This window comes from Bidens hawaiensis, unplaced genomic scaffold, assembly GCF_021521415.1.
Source record: "Bidens hawaiensis isolate Kalapana, Puna unplaced genomic scaffold, B.hawaiensis_p1.1 tig00033154_1, whole genome shotgun sequence".
Lineage (NCBI taxonomy): Eukaryota > Viridiplantae > Streptophyta > Magnoliopsida > Asterales > Asteraceae > Bidens > Bidens hawaiensis.
The window spans coordinates 63,747-86,762 of record NW_027495672.1 but is presented as its reverse complement, the minus strand read 5'-3'; the positions used below and the strand labels follow the sequence as shown (position 1 = coordinate 86,762).

Genomic DNA, 23,016 nt, shown 5'->3' with positions numbered 1-23,016 from the left:
GTTTGGCATCAAGTTAATGATGTTTCCGATTCTTGTATTTGTTGTAATTCTTCTCAGACAATATTAATTATTAATTTATTCTTGGTATTATTAAATTAATGATTGCTTAATCTCTTTTTTAATTAGAAAATGTAGTTATTTGGGATGAAGTTAGAAATACGTAAAATTCAACATCTTTATTTCTATGAGTAAAAAGAGAATAAATTTGATCAATTTTTTTTTTTAAACGTCAATACATTTATAAGAAAAAACAGGCAATTCAAAAGAAGCAAGGGGCCCACCAAGTACAAATGATAATTTAAGACGTAACAAACAAACAACAAAAATTGATAAAATTGAATTTACACCATCTCTCCCGATATAACAATGTCCTTTTACTTGTGTTATTCACCCATTTGATCAGATTATTTATAAGTGAAACACTATAATTGTCATAGAAATAAAGATGCTGAATTTACTCAATTATTTATTATTAATCTACGCGTAAAAATATAAATAAATTTGAACGGGAGAGCAATGCCTATTATTATTTTTATTTGGAGACATAATAAATGTTAGGGGTCCATGAATTTATGGTTGAGGATGAATCACATGAATACAACTCAAGTAACCAATTTCTAGAAACTGAGAATACCATTTATTTCATGTGACCCAAATTCCTATTTTGGCTTTCCAAATCAATCATTTTCCTTCGACTAACCCTTTTGAATTGAGGTGTATAAAACGGTTTAAAACTCAAAACTGGTTTGGGTTAAAATGATTCGGTTTAGTCAACAAAATTACAGGCAGAGAATTTCGAAAATAACCCTTTTGAAGAATGAGATTTCTGTTTTGTCCTTAAAACCGAAAAAACCTAGAAATATCCTCATAATATGGTCGTTGACGACGGTTTTATAATGTGGTACAATGGTTTTTGAAAAAGTAATTCACCTGTTCTATTTACTGTCACCTGTTATTCTCAAAATAAAAAAGCAAGATATTATCTTCTCTCTCACTTTTTGTAAAACAAATTGTGAATTTTGAAAACGTAGCGACATACCGTTAATGTCACAGGAATGTTCCATCGCCGTAGTGCATTCAGACAGTAGACGATTGGAGCAGAAATCGTCGGTGAGGCCACCGATTTAGAATAAAGAAGCGCCTCCGACCATTTTTCAAATGCCGTTGCCACAGCTAGAAACAAAGCGAGTAAAAACTCTCTGATATGTCGGGGCGTCGTGTTTGGTAATAGGTGTCGTATATTCATTGGTCTAGCAAACCCAGTCACCCCACTTGAGAAATACGTTTCCGATGTCTAGATCTGAAACACCTCGCCATGACGAAAACAAGGTTGCAGTTCGTCGCGGCCGATGGTTTTCAAAAGGTGGATTTTTGATTATGAATTTTACTCAGAAATGATTGTGGCTCCGGATTTCATGCCACACGTCGGTTTCTGTTACCTCCCTCAATCTCATCGTCTTCTAAAGAAACCCCACGTGATAATTATTTTTACTTGGGACATATCTTGAAATTTCTATCGTCAAAGAGGTTATTAGAGGAATTTTCTCTTAATTATTTCATCATATTTGAAAATGTGTTCATACTTCTAATAATTACATCGTCATATTTATAACATTATGGAATATTAATTACTATCCACTTCTATTAACCTGTTTATAAAGTTTTACCATTTTTTTATAACTTTTGAAGAATATGTATATCACACATCAAATAATAGTGAATTTTCCGTGTAAAGAGTATGTTTAGCAAGAAGCTTTGGGAGTTTTTAGGAGCTTCAAGCTTTTAAGAAAAAGCTCCTCCTCAATTATCTGCCTTTTATGTAAAAAATTACTTTTCTTTATTTTGTTTTGAAACCATTCCTGGGAAACCAAAGGCTGTTTGATTCATTCAGATCTGATCTGAATGAGTCAGATCTGAATGAGTCTATGTCTTATTTAACAACAATAAGTCTGAATGATTCACACATGATTTTAACCATTCAAATGTTCTTCTGTTTGGAACCAAACAGTCTGAAGTCTGAATGAATTAAAACCCATTCAGATGTAAATAAACAGACCGCAAGTAAAATACCAAAAGAAGTGAATAAACAACTTGAGATCATTTATAAAAGTACAAAAATACCATAACAGCTTTTTATTAGTTTAACTCACTCACTATATAATATACTTTGTATACAATATAAAAATTTACAATGCAATACTAAATATTTTCAAAAATAATTAGAAAAAAAAAAAAAAAAGAGAATATGAACCTAGACCGTGTCCAAAATCATGCACATTCTCCTCCCAAAAAAATCTCTTCTTTTTCTATTATAAACTCAAACCATATATGGCAACAAAATAAGCTTAACTCGAACTCGCTTCATCAATTCTCAAGGGCCCTCTGAACTCAGGTTCGTGGACGACTGTGATGTGGCGGTCAACGACATCCCCACCTTGGTCAACGGGCTAAACGTCAAGCTGCTTAACTGTTGAGACATGAGGGCCCGAGTATTTAAAAAAGGAGGTTGACTAGGGACCGGGATCTGCTGATCTCCACCCCTTTTGGTCAAAAAGTCAACCACTTCCGCCATCGATGGCCTTAGAGCCGCAGACACTTGCGTGCACAAAAGCCCGATTTGCACCACTTCTAACGCTTCTTGTTCGGGAAACTCACCTTTTAGTAACGGGTCAATCACGTCCGACACAGCACCTTCTTTGTATAGCCTCCAACCTGTGTCCGTCAACATGCGATTAAAATTAAAATAATGAAGTTAAAATGTTTGAGAAAGTGTATGGTTTTTTAGCCATACGGTTTGCAATAGCGAGCCCGTGTCTTCTACAAAGGCGTTGTTTCGTTTGCCACTAGCGATTTCGAGAACCACGACTCCAAAACTAAAAACATCAGCCTTTTCGGTCAGTTGACCTCGGACTATGTATTCGGGTGCCATATACCCTCTGAAAATAACAAAAAACAATGATTGATTACTTTCTGAGCTATATTAAGAAATTATTGCAAGAACAAAAGAAACAAACTTAAATCATTTATTTTTCCTATAAATGATTCATATTTTATAAACTTTTACTTCCTACATAGAAATGTCTATGTTATATGCATAAAAACCATTAAAATAATTTTTTTATGCACTTTTTTTTCATTTTTAAATGTTTACCTACACATGTTTAGGTTACGTGTTAGATTAGATAAATCAACATTGTATTTCAACCATTTTCTTGTAGTTAATAAACTTTTAAAGCTGAAAAATAAATGACACATTTTATATTTTTGTTCTCGCAAAAAATTGTCTTCTACGTTTACCCAGGCATATGTGGGTTATTCTGCTCTTTTTTGGTTGTACATATATATATCGTTTTTATGCAAGAAAAGGTATACGAAGATGCCTCGGATCTTACAAAGTTCCAGCAATGCCGGTGGTAAGATGACTTCGATCGGTTGTAAAAGTCCTCACGAGGCCAAAATCAGAGATTTTGGGAGAAAAATCTTTGTCAAGAAGAATGTTGCTGCTCTTAATGTCTCGGTGGATGATTTTCACATGACACCCGCCATGAAGATATGCTAGACCTTCTGCTGTTCCAAGAATCACCCCGACCCGCTGACTCCAGCTAAGAATATGTACATGATCCTTGTCTGCAAACAAAATACCAACCTTGGTCATATTGAAACCTTCCTACTTTTACGTGGTTAAAATGTGATTATCGTAATTTAAAGAATTATAGTCAAATATACCAAGATTAGGTTGATGAACTTTTTCGTAAAAAATAAGAAATTATATTTGATTACTATGATATCAAGTATTAACCCTAAAAAGTAAAAACTATTAAAAAGCAGCTAAATAAAACGAGGAACTTACCGAAAAGGAAATGATCAAGGCTCTTATTTGGAAGAAACTCATAAACCAAAAGACTCTCAGGTCCTTCGATACTACAAGCCAAAAGCTTAACAAGATTCTTGTGTTCAATTGCACTAACCAAATTAACTTCATTAAAAAACTGATCAACCCATTGTCGCGTAGTGAAAAATAATCGTTTCACAGCAACAACATCTCCATTAGGAAGCGTTCCTTTGTAGACTGAACCCGCTCCTCCTTGACCTAACTTATTTGAACTGTCAAAGTAGTTTGTTGCTTTCTCGAGCGTTTCATATTTGTACATTAATCCCGACTTGTTATATGAACTTGGTATTAATCCCATAATTTTCTGCTCTGTTATTATAAGTCAACATTTTAGTCATTCAGGTCAACAAATTATTTGACTTTATATTTAAATTTACCTTCTTTTTGCTTTGATATTCTTATATGTGCTGCATAACCTGCAAAAGATGATATCATGAGGAAAGCAACTGCAGCCAGAACAACTGCTACTTTGGCTCCCGGACTAGAAAGGCCTGAAATTAATAAATAAAATATTATAATCCATTTGTCACATGAATATTACAATATTTCTTTTCACTGAGTTTAAAATCATTAAAAAGTTAACTTTAGCATTAAAATGGGAACATTTAAACCGCATAAAATTTGAAGGAACCATAAAAAGTCACGTTTTGTCGGTGACACAAATCGTACTTTAAAAATATTAACTGAAAATACGTCCAAAGTGTTACGGTCAAACGCACGTGATAGTGAATCATTATGAAGGTAAACAATGACAGCAACTTCTAAGTAAAAAAATACAAGTAAGTTGATAGATTAACAATAAATTCTTTATTTAAATTTCTATGAGCCAAAATTGATTTTTAAGCATAAAAAAAAAAAAAAAAAAAAAATGGATCAAGACAAAAAAGTCAACAAAATAACTTTGAAAATTTCTTCAAGGTAGGTTAACCTAAACAAGCACCCAAATTTCAACTGGATTTGAGTATAAAAAATAAAAACAGAGTGAAACATCCTGTACATTTCCCAACTAATGACATATTAGACCAAAAAGGTTTGACTTTCACGGGTCAAAAAGATTATCTTTAAAAGTTGAACTGAAAATAATATACTCTGGAACTGAAAATTGAAGATGCCCATATAGAATTTGGATTTGAAAACTAGTATGTTTGAAATTTCAATCTGGATGTAGTAAGTAAGACTTAAAATTCAAGAATATTAGTGAAGCCATTAAATTGAAAATTGGCCAATTTTACAAATGATAATCTTATGCACCACTTGACACAAAAAGAGAAAAACAAGTAATCAAAGACTTGAAACAGATAATGTATAAAAAAAATCAAACAAAATCAGAATTACCCCCATCTCCTTGTTGATCATTATTGTAAAACTTCTGAGTCGAATACCTCAAGAAACAGCCTGCATTCATACTTCTCCCTTCTCTACTGGGCAAACAACTTATTATTTCGCTTCTCGCTTTATCCAAACACGCCCTGCACTCATCCTTACTCAAACTATCCCAACACTGAGCCAACCCATACACCCCATTCAACCCCATAACCCCAAACCCACTGCTATTATTATTAACAGCCATTAAAGTAACATTCTCCACCAATTCACCAACACTCTTATTAAACCCCAAAACCCCACCTTCAAAATCATAAAAATTGTTATTTGATAAACTCGAATTACAGTTCCGAGTATCTGTTACCCGGGTCAACGTCGAAAGAAGCTATAATTATCGTACCGGACAAAACACTCGTCAAGGAATATTCTGCCGGAGGTGGCGGGAAGGCATGCCGGGACGGCGGTACGGCTGACGGCGTAATAGACGAGACAGTCGGTGTGTGGGAGGTCACGGTGGCATTGGATTAAAGCGTAAAATGGGTTTGAGTTGTTGTTGGTTGTTATGTTTGCGAGGGCGAAGTTGGTTTGGGAGGAGTTAAGGTTGCTGGAGAGCTGTTCCATTGCTCGTACGAATGTCGGGATGAAGGTTTGGGTGGTGGCACGTGCGGTGCCGCACGTGAGGTTTCCGGCTGGGGTGGCACGTGGGTCGGAGTTGACGGTTTGGGTTGAGAGAAGAAGAAGGGATACGACAAAGCAGCTCGACGCGCGGCTGCATCCGGGCCAGGAGAACCCGAAGCTCATTGCTCAGCCTACCCTCCTGGTAGCTAGCCATGGCTTCCCCCAACGCACCACTGGGAGCAGCGTGACGAGCCCATTCCACGCACTCCACAGGGGTACGAAGGGTTGTTCCTCGGCGAATGTTCCATCGTGGAACATACACTTCATTGGAATCCGACACTGCAAAAAACAAAGCAGTTAGGAAAAGATAAAAGAAAAAATATATAAAAAGGGCCAAAAGAACCCTACGCACCTGTAGGGTCAATTACAGGCCGATAGCCGCCGAACCCATCACCTGAACCCAACGGAAATCCATCCAAGAGGTCAGGCAGATGGGAAGGTGGCAGAGATTGGCGAGAAGCCCCATGCGTACCTGATGGATCGACCGTCGTTGCCGATGGCGGGGGCACGGTAGTAGTCGTCGCGGTCGCCGCCGCGGTAGTCGCAGCAATCGTAACCGCCGGCTCGGTGAAAGATGCTGTAAAAATAGCACTAACAGCCGGCGGTGACGTCATCTCAGCTGGAACAGTCGGCTCAAAGGAGTGAGCAACTGGACCAGCGGAAGCAGGCGCAGGCGCCTGGGTCGTCGCCTCAGGTAGGCTGACCAAGCCTACCGTCATTGGCGGGGAGGTACTACTCGGCGCTCCACCCTGGAATGCGTCAACATCCACGCCTGCGTAAAGAAAAGTGTTAACAGATTAAGCTATGAAGATAAAGGCTAAAGGAAATTTGTGCTTACGGGTTATCTTGAGCCTAAAGGTACGGAGAGGCGGGGACGGAACCGACGGAGCCGGCCTCTTTGCGCCGGTCACCGTCTTCTTCTTTGGCTCTCCGGAGGTGACAGTCGCAACCTCCGGAGCTGTGGTCTTATTACCATCGGGATTCCCCGCCACCTCTTCGCTCTCGGCCTCTGAATCGGACCGAGGCGTTGGATCGGCAGTGGAGGCCTTCTCCTTCCCCTTCCCGCCGGCAGCCTTCTTCTTCCGCACCAACGGAGGACCATCTGCGGATTCCTCATCAGAACATACGATTAGAGGAATTCCAGCAGAGGTTTCAACATTGAGGGGTCGAGGGTCGAAGAGCGCCTTACCTGGCCGACGGGCGCTAAGGATCTCATGGCCTAGCGGATAGACCTCCACGAACCGATCCGCCGTTTGTTCTAGGATGGGCAACTCGTTCTCATCTAGAGCGCGAGTACCCATCCGTGCGGGACCGTCAGCCTCCCGCGGGTTCAGGAGCGACTGCAAGTCGTTCCCCTCTGAAATAAACAAGAAAGAAGTTAGAAGAAATTCAAAATCAACAAAAGGGAAAAAGGCATACCGTAAGGAACAGAGTTCGAACCGTATTCGAGGACGATCGGAATCTTGCGCGCATCAGCCTCCTTCCACACCCGGCTCATCCCCAGCATCACCATCCCGGACTCCGCAAACCGGTAAACCGGAGATTGGACCCGAGATATCTTCGAGAACCATTCCGCCTCCTGGTAGCTGGAGGCGTAAAGGCTTGGGAGAGCTTGCCCATTCTTAAACTTCATGGCAATGGGGATGGCGCGAGCGGATATGAAGAAGAACTCCCGCTTCCACGAGCGAAGACTGCGCTCGGTCGCGCAGATCTTTAAACCCTTAATCCGGGTTGTCAATGTGTACCACCCCTGGATGCACCTCCAAGTATAGAAGGTCATCAGGCGGTCAACATAGGGCTCAACGCCCAAAATCCGGCACACCCACTCGAAGTGGCGAATCTTGGCGATCGCCATGGGGTGCAACTCGGTCAAATGAACACCATGCCTCTCAAGGACACGGTAAACAAACTTTGTCAATGGGAACCTAAGATTCCCATAGACAAAGAATGCATCATATACCCCGATCTTGCCTCTGGGGGCATCGTACACCGTCTGGTGGGGTTCAGGAAACTCAGGCTCGAGAGACTCGAGCATGAACTTCCTGACGACGTACCGATACAGATCGCCAGGCAGAGCACACTGGCACTCGCCAGCAGTACTCTTGTCATCGACTGCAGATTCGAGATCACGAGACATCTTGTAAAAGAAGAAGAAAACGATTTCGGGAGAATGCTTGCCTGAAAAGGTGAGTATTCGCCGGAAATCGCAAAGAAGATGAAGAGAAGAGTGAAAGTGTGGATTACAAAGAGCCCTCTCCCCCTTTATATACTAATCGCAATTAATGCGATGAAATTAATGCGGAAGAGAGAGAAAACGAAGGTGCAATGAAACTATGACACGTGGCAAAAAACAAGCTGGCAACAGCTGTTGACAGGACGCATACCATTAATTTCGCGGCCACGCGCCCGAAAAATCGCGCCCACGCGCCTGAAAAAGCGTCTGGAATGACCATGTACTGTCACGTCACCATAACTTCCTGCACGATCTGACACAGTCAGAAGAAACCGTCGCACGACGTTTCAGAGTTTTGGACTGTTCTTCTTTCCACCAACTCTTCGAATTTCAAAATTCAAAATTCAAAAAGATCAAAAAGTAGGCGGGAAAATACCCCTTACCTTGGCAAACAAGTAACCGTAAGACGGATGCGGGTACAGTGTTAAGGCAAAACCCTTCACATACCTAGCACCCGCAGGGAATTGAAGCCAAGAAAACCTTGGCAAACAAGAAACCGTAAGACGGATGCGGGTACAGTGTTAAGGCAAAACCCTTCACATACCTAGCACCCGCAGGGAATTGAAGCCAAGAAAACCTTGGCAAACAAGTAACCGTAAGACGGATGCGGGTACAGTGTTAAGGCAAAACCCTTCACATACCTAGCACCCGCAGGGAATTGAAGCCAAGTAAACCTTGGCGAACAAGTAACCGTAAGACGGATGCGGGTACAGTGTTAAGGCAAAACCCTTCACATACCTAGCACCCGCAGGGAATTGAAGCCAAGTAAACCTTGGCGAACAAGTAAAACCGTAAGACGGATGCGGGTACAGTGTTAAGGCAAAACCCTTCACATACCTAGCACCCGCAGGGAATTGAAGCCAAGTATACCTCGGCAACCAAGTAACTATAAGCCGGGTGCGGGTACAGTGTAAAGGCAAAACCCTTCACATACCTAGCACCCGCAGGGAATTGACGCCAGGAATACCTTGGAAGTAAAGTAACCGTAAGACGAGCGCGGGTACAGTGTTAAGGCAAAACCCTTCACATACCTAGCGCTCCGCTGGGAATTGAAACCAAGAAGGATCTTCTGGGCAATGCTTGCGGAAACGGAAATAACATCCCCGCATAGCGGGAACGTCGAGAACTACGTTGTTTGAAGCTCCAGGATGGAATTGGTGGTTTTAACATAATTGATCACTATGTTCAAAACAACCAAAACCTCATGGAGAATCCACACAAGTGGGACTCAACGCTCCTGACTTGCGAGGAGGTTACAGACCTACCCGCATCATACCCAAAGACCAAGCAGGAAACTCGGGAATTTCTGCAAGTGACAAGGACTTCCGCGGGAGGAATCCCCATGGAAAACCTTAAAAAACCCTTTTCAAAACCCTTTGCTTAAGTCCAAAAGTTCACCTCACTTTATTAAACACTCATGAGAAGAACATTGGACTGGGGGGACTTGAAGAGGTAGGTCCCAGCAGAGCCCAGTTGGACCCGCAAGACTCACCTTGAAGAGGAACGTCTGCGCAGAAACCAACTGGATCCGCAGGACCAACCATGCTCAGAGACGTGACGTCCTTACGCGCAGTACGCAAGCTGGTCCCGCAGGAAATGCCTCCCGATGGTGAAGGACTCCGCCTGTTCCCGCAGCTTCGGATACAAGCCATCAGGGAAGGCCACCCGCGCAGCAAGGCTACACGCACAAGGCACTTAGCTCTCAATCACTCAGTGTCACCTGAGGGAATGAGCAAAGCCGGGAACAATCCCACACAAGGGCGGGAGGGGGAATACTCCCGCCCAAATAAGCCAGTCCGTACGATACGGGAAGATCTTCTGTACTGTACCTGACGAGGTATGGGAAAAAGATCTGACTAAAGAGACGACAGCTTACTGACACAGTATGGCGAGCAGCATGCTCCTGTACTGTGTCACTATTAGCCGCTGCCTACTCACCAACTACTGCCATACCACGTGCGTAGCCGGCAGTTGGTGGAAAAGGAATAGTACACAGCAGGCCTGGTCACTATCAGCCGCTGCCTACCCACCAACTACTAGCAGGGCACGTGCGTAGGCCACTGTTGGTGGAACAGGAACACTGTTGCAGCCGGCCACACCTCCTTGGAAACCTACATTCGGCTATAAATACCACAAATGGTATGACCATCATATCTTATCTTGTATCATCATATTATACCTGATATCTGCTCTAGCAATCTCTTAATATACACTTATATTTAAAGAGCAATCTAGTCTGATTCTCACGCCGGAGGGTGGTCACAAGGAGGAACCCCCCCCCCCCCCCTTCTCAGTGACAAGCTCACGGTGTCTGTTTTGCAGGTTATCAGAAGAACCATCTTCTCAGGGTCTAACCCCTCGTGGGAAACATCTATCTAACCCCCAGGTTACCAGTAACCTGCCCGGGGTCCGGTTAGTGTTTCTTCAGTTTGAAATTTCAATCTGGATGTAGTAAGTAAGACTTAAAATTCAAGAATATTAGTGAAGCCATTAAATTGAAAATTGGCCAATTTTACAAATGATAATCTTATGCACCACTTGACACAAAAAGAGAAAAACAAGTAATCAAAGACTTGAAACAGATAATGTATAAAAAAAATCAAACAAAAAGATACAACAATTTAGAATCCAACCGGTTTTAACTCAAACTAAATCGACCCCTTTATAAAAACAACTCGTTTTCACCCAAACCAAATCGACCCCTTATTAAAACGACCCGTTTTGACCCGAATCCAGTTTGACCCCTTATCGACCTGGTCCAACCTAGTTCGATCCGTAGTAACTTAAACAAGCATAAATTAGCAGAAAAATTTGGGATCACAAATGAATCCAAAAAACATAATCATGAGAAAAAAAAACAACACAAAATCAATCCAATCAAATCAAGAACCACATAACTGACTCTAAAAAGTCAACCTTGATCAAATCAAATAATTTTTTTTTCTTTCTTTTTTGCAGAAACCATATGATCATGATCCAAAAACCAGAACACTTAAACAACAAGGGAACAAGTGAAATACCAGAATTACCCCCATCTCCTTGTTGATCATTATTGTAAAACTTCTGAGTCGAATACCTCAAGAAACAGCCTGCATTCATACTTCTCCCTTCTCTACTGGGCAAACAACTTATTATTTCGCTTCTCGCTTTATCCAAACACGCCCTGTACTCATCCTTACTCAAACTATCCCAACACTGAGCCAACCCATACACCCCATTCAACCCCATAACCCCAAACCCACTGCTATTATTATTAACAGCCATTAAAGTAACATTCTCCACCAATTCACCAACACTCTTATTAAACCCCAAAACCCCACCTTCAAAATCATCAAAATTGTTATTTGATAAACTCGAATTACAGTTCCGAGTATCTGTTACCGGGTCAACGTCGAAAGAAGCTATAATTATCGTACCGGACAAAACACTCGTCAAGGAATATTCTGCCGGAGGTGGCGGGAAGGCATGCCGGGACGGCGGTACGGCTGACGGCGTAATAGACGAGACAGTCGGTGTGTGGGAGGTCACGGTGGCATTGGATTAAAGCGTAAAATGGGTTTGAGTTGTTGTTGGTTGTTATGTTTGCGAGGGCGAAGTTGGTTTGGGAGGAGTTAAGGTTGCTGGAGAGCTGTTCCATTGCTCGTACGAATGTCGGGATGAAGGTTTGGGTGGTGGCACGTGCGGTGCCGCACGTGAGGTTTCCGGCTGGGGTGGCACGTGGGTCGGAGTTGACGGTTTGGGTTGAGAGAAGAAGAAGGGATACGAGGAGAAATGTGAGGATGTTCATGGGTTAAGGATGTTATTGCTTTTTTGTGGGGATTGATGTTGTTGTTGTTGATCATCTATTATTATTATTATTATTATTATGTGGTTGTATTGTATATATGGAGTGATGATGAAGAAGAAGAAGGCTGGTGAGAAATGATTTGAGGAGTCAAAGGTTTCACACGCTTTTTCTGCTTCTCTCTATATCTTTCTTTCTTCATAGTATTCAAACCAAGGATCATTTCTTTACTGTTTTTTACTTTCTTATTGGAAATGGCTGACTTATGTGTTTTCATATCTTTATTTATTTATAATAAGATGTATATACGGGAGAAGATAACTTGGAGAAAAGTCTAATTATATTAGGTTTTGATAACCAAAATAATATTTATTTATAACACTTCCCTTAGGTAGGAAAACTTATTGGGACAAAACCATAGCTAAGGGAAAAAGAGTGTCGCGCGTATTTGTCAACACGAGGTTGGGTGAGAAATTCATCAATTTTGACACTAACAATATATATAAGAAAACCGCAAAACTGTTATTCGTGAGTATAAACAATCAAACTATAACATGTTATTATTGCAAACAAATAATGATGTGTGGGCTAAACCGTTGCCATGTGAATCGGGCATTGGTTACCATGATAGAATAATTGAGTTGGTCGGTGAAACCATTGTCATGCGATCGGACGCCGACCACTATGACATAATGTGATTAGAATGATGGACCTCTCTGAATGGATAAAATAAATAAATAGACATGCTAACAAATAGCAAATAATCATTCAATTGATACACAACACAAATATTAATAGTTTGCATTTGAGAATATAATATGTTATGTAAATTGATAGTTGGTACGCATAAGTCCCCAAAATGTTTAAAAACAAGTGAAATAGGGGAGTGATTACTCACCTTAACGGATGAACAAAAGATCAATGGATGATGTGAGAAAGTGAACTGTTAAACCCCTTCGGGATTCACCGACAAGGATTTCTAGTTAATAATGATAATATAAGTTAATTATAAATTACATAACATATACAATGGATTTGGGGTTTCGATATGATTTGAATTATGCTTGTGATTAGTATGTTATTGATTAAAATAATACTTCTGTTGTTATTATTATCGCAAAATCAGTATTATTGTTTATCATTTAATTATAAGAATTATTACTTTTATTATTTATAAAATCACCTTTATACTAAATATAATAAACATATGTTCGAATTTATAAATAATTAATTTAAATAAATAAATATGAGTTGAGATATACTATAATAATAAATGTTTAAATAGTTAATTATAATATGTAATAGAAGATAAATATTTACATATATAGTTAAAACATGTAATATATAATAATATTAAATATTTATCATACAAATGTTTAAATAAATAATTATAATAAAATATATATTCTGGAATCTTTAACGAAAATCTAATGGTAAAATATTGTTAATGCATTTAACACGTTTATATTATTTTTGTTTAAAAATAATATATATATATATATATATATATATATATATATATATATATATATATATATATATATATATAAGAAACTTGTAAAAAGTTCAACGACGAGAACCATCAATAATGGTGTCGGGTTTTAATAAAATAATGTTGGTTTATTATTAATGCATACATATAATACATACATATATATACATATATACACACGAAAGCTTGTAACGAGACTAATTGACAAGAAACGTAAACTTAATTATGTCGACTTAATAAAATTCTGTTTATTTTATATTTAATATTAATTATAACGATTTATAAATTATTTAAACAATTATAACCATAAAAAAATAAATTAACAAAAGCTGGGCTAGGGGAGAGATGAACCCGCGCCCCAGCCAGCTCAATTCCTTGAACACACACACCAGCCAACTGGGTTGGTGTGTCAGTTGGTTATAACTAGGGTTGTTCAGAAAAATCCGAATCCAAAACCAAATCCGAAATATCAGAAAATTCAGATTTAGATAGTAATTCTGAGATATTTCGAATAGCTCGGATATCTGAACGATCCGATATATAATTTAATATTTTATAATATTAATTTTATATATCAAGTTATCAACTATTGAGACATCAAACCCTAGTTCATATTTCAGAAACTTTAGCACCCCGTCTTCATGTTCTCTTTTATTCTTCCAGTTCCACTAAATCACCATTCACCACATAAAATGACCAACAACCAACAGGCAGCGGCTCCATCTTCCGATCGTCTCACCGTCAATCTGTCACCACTCACCACCTCCAGCCCCCATCTCACGTCATCACCACAGACTCGTCAGTCGTCACCGCTCACAACATCCCTTGTCAGCACATATATCGTCACCACGACTCTCGTCAGTTCGTCAAACTTCAATCATATCACTGTGTGTTATTTTGTTTGTTTGTAATTTGAATAAATTTTGTTTAGTTTGTTGGATTGGAAAATTTGGATCTTGAAATGTTGTACGTTTATTTTTATAACAAGATTTTTTTTTCAGATTTTCGAATATCCGATTCACTATCCGATCGGAAATCCAAACTTCGGATATCCGAAATTTCGGATTCGGATAGTGAAATTCACTATCCGAGTGGTCCGGATATCCAAACTTCGGATGTCCGGTTTTGGACACCCCTAGTTATAACATAAAAATAGTTTATAAAATACTGAAACCTGATTAAACCTCAGTTCCTATAAACTCTAACAATTAAAATCGATTACTTTGTTATATGTTTGATTGATTGTTGGTGCATAATGTCAGTAGTTCAGTATTTAGTGTTTTGTATGTGTCTGTAATCGTGTTAGATTGTTTGTTTTGGTTTTAGATATTATGTCACACAAGTTCGCCTGGGATGTAGGCGAACTTGTAGACAAGCGAAGTTAAGACAACTTCGCCTACATGTTAGGCGAAGTTGTCGAGGATTATATAACCTCAGCTTCGGCTTGTTTTGTTTAAGTTTTAGTGTAGAACGTGTAAGTGATATTCGAGATCACGTATTGAAGAGTTGCAATACAAAGTGTTTATTAGTATTGCAACGTGTGTTTGTGTATCGTCTCAACGTATTATATATCTTACGCTCGTATCGTATTACGTGGGGATTCCGCACCCTCGTGTTGCGAGATACTCCTGTGTAGATCCGGCTGGGAACCTACAATTGGTATCAGAGCATTTGCTCGTGATTGTGTGGTTCGGGATTATCACACGAGTGTTAAGATCGTTCCGTTCGACTATTCGCGGAACGAGTTTACGTTGAAATACCTAGTTTTTGTGTCTTACCCATCTCCCACCATCAAATATAATCCATTACACCTTCGCATACCTCGCAATACATCCAATTAAAACCTGAAAAAACCTTGTGTTCATCAGGCGAAGTTTCCGTCACTGTTCGTAGGGTTTAAGCGAACTTATAAGGTTTAAGCGAAGTTATAAATCAAGCGAAGTTATAGATCAAGCGAAGTTGAGTAGCGAAGTTGAGGGTAAAGCGAAGTTAGGAGTTATTTAAGTAGCGAAGTTGAATTTAAGCGAAGTTAAGTCCACGCGAAGTTATCTTAACTTCGCCACCTGGTTACTGTTTAAAATTAAATACATCTTTCTTTGTTTTTTTGTCGTGTTACTTTCAATTATGACTTCAATAAACATTACAGAATTGGTAAAAATGGAAGTTGAAGCCGGTTCAGCAACTAAGGCTCCAAAAATGCTTAAGGGTACCGATTTCGTTGCATGGAAAGATCGGTTTGAACAGTACGTGAAGTATCAAGATGCTAAGATGTGGGTTTGCATTCAAGACGGGTACATTCCACCAACATCCTTGTTTGAAGGTCGTGATAAAATTAAGAAGTACGGTAAAATTGAAGAGGAGGAAAAGAAAATGTATGAGGCAGAGAGTAAAGCTCATGCAGCAATAACAATGGCTCTTCCACAAGAGATTCTTCATACCTTCAAGAAGTACAAAACTGCTAAAGAGCTATGGGAAAGCACTAGAAAATAGATATGAAGGCAATGTGGGAATACGTGCTTCCAAGACAAAGCTGCAAAAAACCCAATTCTCTGTATTCAAATATTTGAAAAATGAATCACTTGACGATATCATCACAAGAGATTATCACCTGATGACCGAACTTAGTAATTACTCCATTGAATACAAAGAAGAAGAGATAGTAGAGAAACTTCTTGATGCTCTTCCACCGAAATGGGAAATGTATATGGTTTTGATGAGAGAGGATAAAGAATTTGCCAATATTGATTTGGAAACAGCAGTCAATAAGTTACGAAATTTTGAACTTAACATGGTTCGGAAGGAGACACCAACTGATCAGGTTCAAGATCCGGGAATGTATGGTGCGAAAGTCACTCCAAGTTCAAGTTCAAAATCAGAATCCTCTGCCTACTACTCAAAGGGAGAATCAAACTCAAACTCTACTCGTGATGGTCATGTGACTCTCAATATGGATGCTGACGTATGTTTCGTAGCTGGAGGTAGTAATTCTTCAAAACCTCAAGCCACAACAGGAAATTTCTCGTCAAATGTTCCGAGCTACAACTACTCACAGATGCCCATGAGTGTTAAATCAGCTGAACAACAGTTTTCTCTCTATGCATCCTTCATTGCATCTTACGAGAACTACATCAAAGGTAAAATAGTCGACCCTGCAACTTTGGATGAAGACTATGATCAGATCGATGCTGATGATTTGGAGGAGATGGATCTGCAGTGACAGATGGCTATGATAGTAAGAAGGGTAAAGAGATTCGTGAAGAAAACGGGTAGAAAGTTCGTTGGAGAAAGACCAGGGTTTGATAAATCAAAGGTTCGATGTTACAACTGTCAACAGAATGGTCACTTTGCTAAGGAATGTACAAATGAGAGAGTCGAACGAAGTCAGAACAGGCCTGCACAACAGAATGGGGGAGGTAGTGAGAGTAGGGCTATGGTATCTAGACAGAATGGTGGATACAACTGGAATATACAAGTTAAGGAAGTGTTCGAACAGGCTAACTTGGTAAACATCGAAACGAGAGGAAGTGAGAGGGAGACGGGAGAAAATCAAGCATATATGGCAGAAGTGAACGATCAGCTCTCTGAGGTAAATTCTGAACCTCATTGTATACAATGTGAAAATTTGTCTGAACAATTGAAAACAGTAACTGATCAGTTTATTAGTTTGGATGCACAATTTAAAACGTTAAAAGAAGATCATCACTACACTAAAACTAGAGAAAACAGTTACTCGGTAAAAATAAAAGCTAGTGAAAAGGATATCAGAAGTCTTAAAGCCAGTCTAGCTGATAAAATACAAGTAATTGATCTTAGTTATGAAGTGTTAGAAGAAAAAACCAAACTAATTGCTGAAAAAGATAAACAGATAGCTGATTACCAGGTAAAAGTGGTGGAACTAAACAGAAAAATTGAACAATTTAGAAATTCTTCAGCAATGCTTGATCACATCATAAGTGTTCAACGTTCCCCAGTTAACAAAGGGGGAATTGGATTTTCTGAAGTTCCACCACCGTATAACAATAACTATACTTAATTCACCAAGGTTTGGATGGCCTCATAGTCAATCCTCAAGAAGGTTTCCTTTCAGAACTTACAAAAATCATCCTCAAACTGATTTTGGGCAACCAAAGTACTGGATGCCGGTCAACAGATTTAATCGACCCAAGACCAGTAGGTCTTGGGTCCTCAGATTTTAATCTTTTTCTTTAATTGTGCAGGAACAGTCGAACAGAGCTGTAAACAATCTGTGGGTAGTTGATAGTGGCTGTTCCCGGCACATGACTGGTAACAAGAATTTGTTACATGACTGGAAATCTGTTCAAGGAGGAAGGGTTAGTTTCGTTGGAGAGAGTGGAGGAAGAATCAGTGGTATTGGAACTGTGACAAATGGAAGAATAAAGTTAGAGAAGGTGAATTTTGTGGAAGAGTTGAAGCATAATTTGTTGAGTGTATCTCAGATTTGTGACAAAGAATACACGGTGCATTTTACTAAAAACGAGGCAATCGTCCTTTATCCTGGTTTCAAGATACCAGAGGCATGGGTGGTTATGAAAGCTCCAAGAGAAAAGAACACGTATGTAATGGATATGAGGTCAACTGAAATGACAACAGAAGAATCATGTCTTCTGTCAAAGGCAACTGAGTCTGAGTCAGAGTTATGGCATCGAAGAATGGGACATATACATCTTCGCAAAATGAACTGCATTGTTAAGAATGGGCTGGTGCTTGGTGTTTCCTTGAAGAATTTTAACCTTGAAGATCAATGCTTGTCGTGCAAGAAGGGAAAGCAACACAAGAAACCTCATCACTCCAAGAAGGTTAACTCAATCGTTAGTACCCTAGACCTACTTCACATGGATCTCTTTGGTCTAGTGAATGTAAAGAGTCTAGGTGGAACGTCATACTGCTTGGTTGTAACCGATGATTACTCTCGATACTCTTGGGTATACTTTATGAAGGCAAAAGATGAGACGGTTCAGTTGGTAATTAACTTGATTACCAAGGTTGAAAATATTGTTGGGAGAAAGGTTAAGTACATCAGGAGTGATAATGGTACAGAGTTCAAGAACTACCAGATGGAGATGTTCTGCTTACAGAAAGGGATAGACCATCAGTACAGCGCCCCGTATACTCCGCAACAAAATGGGGTGGCTGAGAGGAAGAATAGAACGCTAATTGAAGGAGCCAGAACCATGCTGGCTGATTCTAAACTTCCCGTGGTGTTCTGGGCTGAAGCTGTTGCCACAGCCTGTTATATCCTTAATCGTGTTTCAACTGTTAAAAGATTAAATAAAACTTGTTATGAAATCATGCATGGTAGAAAGCCAAACTTGAATGGTCTCGAACCTTTCGGGTCCCCATGTACGATATTAAAGACAAACTCAAAATTTGGTGAGAAAGCCGATGAAGGTATTTTAGTCGGATATGTTGTTGGGACACCCAACAGAAGAGTCTTTAATTTATTGAACAGCAAGGTTGAGGTGGTATGTAACACTGACATCACGAGTTACAAATCACCAAAACCTAGCATGGGACCCGCTGAAGCTTTCGACTATGATAAACTGTTCAAATCTTTTAACATACCTTACTTGGATTTTGCAGAAGTTGATGAGAAAATTGCTTCACAGATTCTGTATGACGAGGAAGAAAATTTTGTGCAACGTCCGCGATACGACGAAAGTCAACCTTCCTCGTCAAGTGTCGTTGATACTCCTGCTGCCTCTACCGAAGAAGAATTCTACAACCGATTTTTCTCTCAACATCAATCACCCACTGATGAACTCTCTTCGAATTTAGAAAACAATCTGGAAGTTGGTCCGGTTCAGACTACTGCAATTCACAAAAATCACCCTTTGGAGAATGTGATAGTTAATCTGTCCGACGATGTACAAACAAGAAGAAGTTTGGATGAACACACATGTGTTTACGCAAGCATTAAAGACACGGGTATCATAAATGAATGCTTGTTCACCTGCTTCATCAGCCAGATTGAACCAAAGAATTATCAAATGGCTCTTAAGGATAGCTCGTGGGTCGAAGCCATGCAAGAAGAGTTAGCACAGTTTGAGAAGATGGAAGTACGTGAAAAACCACGGAATGTAAATGCTATTGGTACAAAGTGGGTTTTTAAATGTAAGAGAGATGAGAAAGGGATAATCATACGGAACAAGGCAAGGCTGGTAGTGAAAGGGTTTAATTAGCAAGAAGGAATCGACTACAACGAAGTGTTTGCTCCTGTGGCAAGATTGGAGGCAATTTGTCTATTTTTGGCATTTGCTGCACGCAAAGAGATGACAGTATTCCAGTTAGATGTGAAGAGTGCCTTCCTTAATGGAAAAGTCGATGAGGTGGTGTACGTTGAATAACCTCCGGGATTCCCTGACCCAGATTATCCTGATCATGTGTACAAACTGAGTAAAGCTCTATATGGGCTACATCAGGCCCCTCGTGCCTGGTACGCAACATTGTCCGATTACTTGTTTGAGAATGGGTTCTAAAGAGGAAAGATCGATAGTACGTTGTTTGTCAAGAGAAAAGGGGGAGATTTTCTACTATTTCAAGTCTATGTGGACGACATCATTTTTGCTGCATCAAAAGTCGCCATGTGTCAGGAATTTGAAGCAGTCATGAAAAAGAGGTTTGAAATGAGCGCTATGGGCGAATTAACTTTCTTTTTGGGATTGCAGGTTGATCAGAAGAAAGATGGGATGTTTATTCATCAAACAAAATATGTCCATGATGTGCTCAAACGCTTCAAGATGGACAATAGTACTCCATTTGATACTCCAGTTTGCATCAACCACAAACTGGGTGCTGATTCTGACAGTGATGAAGACGTGGATCCTATTTGCATTGATAACACTGCTGCAATCTCAGTATCTAACAATCCCGTCAAACACAGCAAAACTAAACATATTGACATTCGTCATCATTTTATACGGGATTGTGCTGAGAAGAAATTAATTGTGCTTGAAAAGGTTGATTCGTTGGATAATTTCGCCGATATTTTTACTAAAGCATTTGACCGATCCCGTTTTCAAAATCTGGTTGAGCTAAATGGGATGATCAATCCAGAGTAACCTTGTTTTTCGTTTTTATTAAAAAAAAAATCACTACCGCTTAGAATTAAGTCGGTTGCTTCAGTTTGAAGGACACATTCTCGGATATGTTTGGTCCTTACTTAGATTATGAGGATAGCCATTAACCAGATGACTGAAAGTGACCGGGGCGGTTTATGATGGGTTTTTATTCTTTTGCTGAAAAATAGTCGTTCATACTTAGTTAGAAGGACACATACTCGTATGTGGTCGGTCCAGCTGATCCATTGGATCTTCAGGATAGCCGTTTACTTGACGACTTTGACTTGATCGAGGCGATAGAATTTAAAATATTTTTTTTGGGGAGATGATATAATTTTTCAAGTCATAACTTCATAAGAAGTTTCAATACAATGTTTAAAATAAAATTGATCCAACCTTGGAAAGTGATAGAAAAACTATTTATGTGTGCTTAACTAGTGAAGTTTTTAAGCCTAAAAGACTCTAGAACAGCCATTGTAAGTTATGGTAGCTTTATATGGTGCGTAAAAGTAGAAGTGATACAAACTAATTCTCCTTGATTTAATGTGGAGAATCATTCTGAGTTGTGCATGTCTCCATATACATCTTTCCGAATGATAGGCAGAAAAGTGATTACCCAGTCATACACGAGCCCGTGAGTGTTCTGATTCCCGAGAAGATGGTGTGTCATGTACCTGCAGTGATCCAGATTCGGGACTTGCAGTCGTCTATTATTTGAAGCTGTATTAATATGTTTATTATTAAAAAAAAATTGTTAATCCTTCTGAAGCTTATATTGTTTCAAACATCAATCAAGAGGCAAGAAAGAGAACGGGAAGAAGACTCTAAAGATCGAGTTATACTTACTGTTTAATCAGACACTACGGGTCGAGGTCAACTCGGGGTGACTTGGGGAAAGCCAAATACGCTTTGAGAATAGATAGGAGGAATCACAATCACTCATGTGATGTCCATCTAAATTTTGAGCTTAATTGAACCTAATCCGTATCACAGAAGCGATGAAAACCATACTAAGTTTTATAACTGCTTACAACCTGTTTCTTTATGTTATAATACCGCTGAACATGGATCTAAGTGACAGTCACTTAATTAGTATGATTCCTGTTCGGATCTTTTATAAAACATGCCGGTTCTCGTCAAGACTGAAATTTGATCCCGTTTATTTAATTACTGAAATTTTCATTGCATAGTTTGTTTTATGGTTTAAAACTTGGTTACTTGGTTCTTTGATCGTAAAGTTTAAATCTTTATCGGAGAATTTTAAAAGACTGTTGCATTTTGATCAAATTATAAGGGCCTGTTTTGTAAATAAAATAGGCGAAGTTACTGGTAAAGTTCACAAGCGAAGTTGTTCAGGGGCGAAGTTAAGGGTAAGCGAAGTTATCCTTAACTTCGCTTGAGTATTTTCAAACCTATATAAAGGGTTAATCTGGTCAAACTTTTTAAAAATTTTCAAACAGTCAGCGAACTTATATCTTCTTCTAACCCTCGGCGAACTTACACATTGAATCGAACCTCGTTATTATCTGTTTCCAATCCGTCTTAAAGGTGTGTAGGCTTGGTATGACATGTAATTCTTGTCAATGGTGTTAATCAGAAATCTTTTTGGTCCGATTCATGACTTAGTTCATGCAACCCTTTAAACACCCGATAAACATTATGTCTCTAATGTGTTCGTAACCCAGTTGGTCTTCTAGATCTTAATAAGAAACATCTTATCATGTTTTCATTCACAAATTCACCAAACAATACCATGATCGGACATCAATAATTCGCCGTTTCATATTCAGGCAAAGTTGGGTTTAGGCGAAGTTGTTCTCAACTTCGCCCTAGGCATAACTTCGCCTGCTTATTTTAATTAATTAATTAGCCTGGTTGTTCTCAGGCGAAGTTAGGGTGAGGCGAAGTTATACTCAACTTCGCGTTATGTTTAACTTCGCCTACTGCTTATCTTATTTAATTTAAAAGTTCTAATTTTTATCAGGCGAAGTTAAAGTTAAGGCGAAGTTATAATTAACTTCGCCATATGGGTAACTTCGCCTGCACATAAGATGTTATCATAACTTCGCTCATAGTAACAAGCGAAGTTATGATATGCTACGTCGATGTTCTAACTTAGACCGTTTGTTGTGCAGATATGGCTGCTGTTGCAGGAGCTGGTGGTGACGAAGGTGGTGACAACAACCGACAGTTCTTTCCTGGTCACAACATGTACATTACTTTGGATCCGGATGCTAGTGGTGTCGACGACTATCGTGAGATCATCTCCTTCCTCGTTCGCTCACGAATTTTTCAAGCCATCACTACAACTCTCCCCATTTCTCTACCGAATATTGAAGATTTCTGGCGAACGGTAGAATATGACTGTAGAGTTGAGCCTCCGGTTATGCGCGCCACAGTGAACAATCAGGAGGTGCAGTTCTCAGCAGATCAGATCAGAGTCGCCATGCAGTTCGGGACTGAAACTAGAGATGATCCTACAGATTTTTCAGCTCCATTCAGAGATGGTGCATTTTTACGTATGGGCTATTCGGG

The 23,016-nt window shown here is 39.4% G+C and overlaps 1 pseudogene across 1 annotated transcript; it reads right to left on the bottom strand.

The window, feature by feature from the left end:
- Positions 1-2,130: 2,130 nt before the first annotated feature.
- On the bottom strand, positions 2,131-11,950 carry LOC143584529 (cysteine-rich receptor-like protein kinase 42; annotated as a pseudogene). Its single transcript, XR_013144377.1, has 5 exons — positions 11,147-11,950; positions 4,270-4,383; positions 3,851-4,201; positions 3,393-3,627; positions 2,131-2,936 (listed from the first exon to the last, which is right to left on the bottom strand). The product of XR_013144377.1 is annotated as a cysteine-rich receptor-like protein kinase 42 (transcript).
- Positions 11,951-23,016: the final 11,066 nt, after the last annotated feature.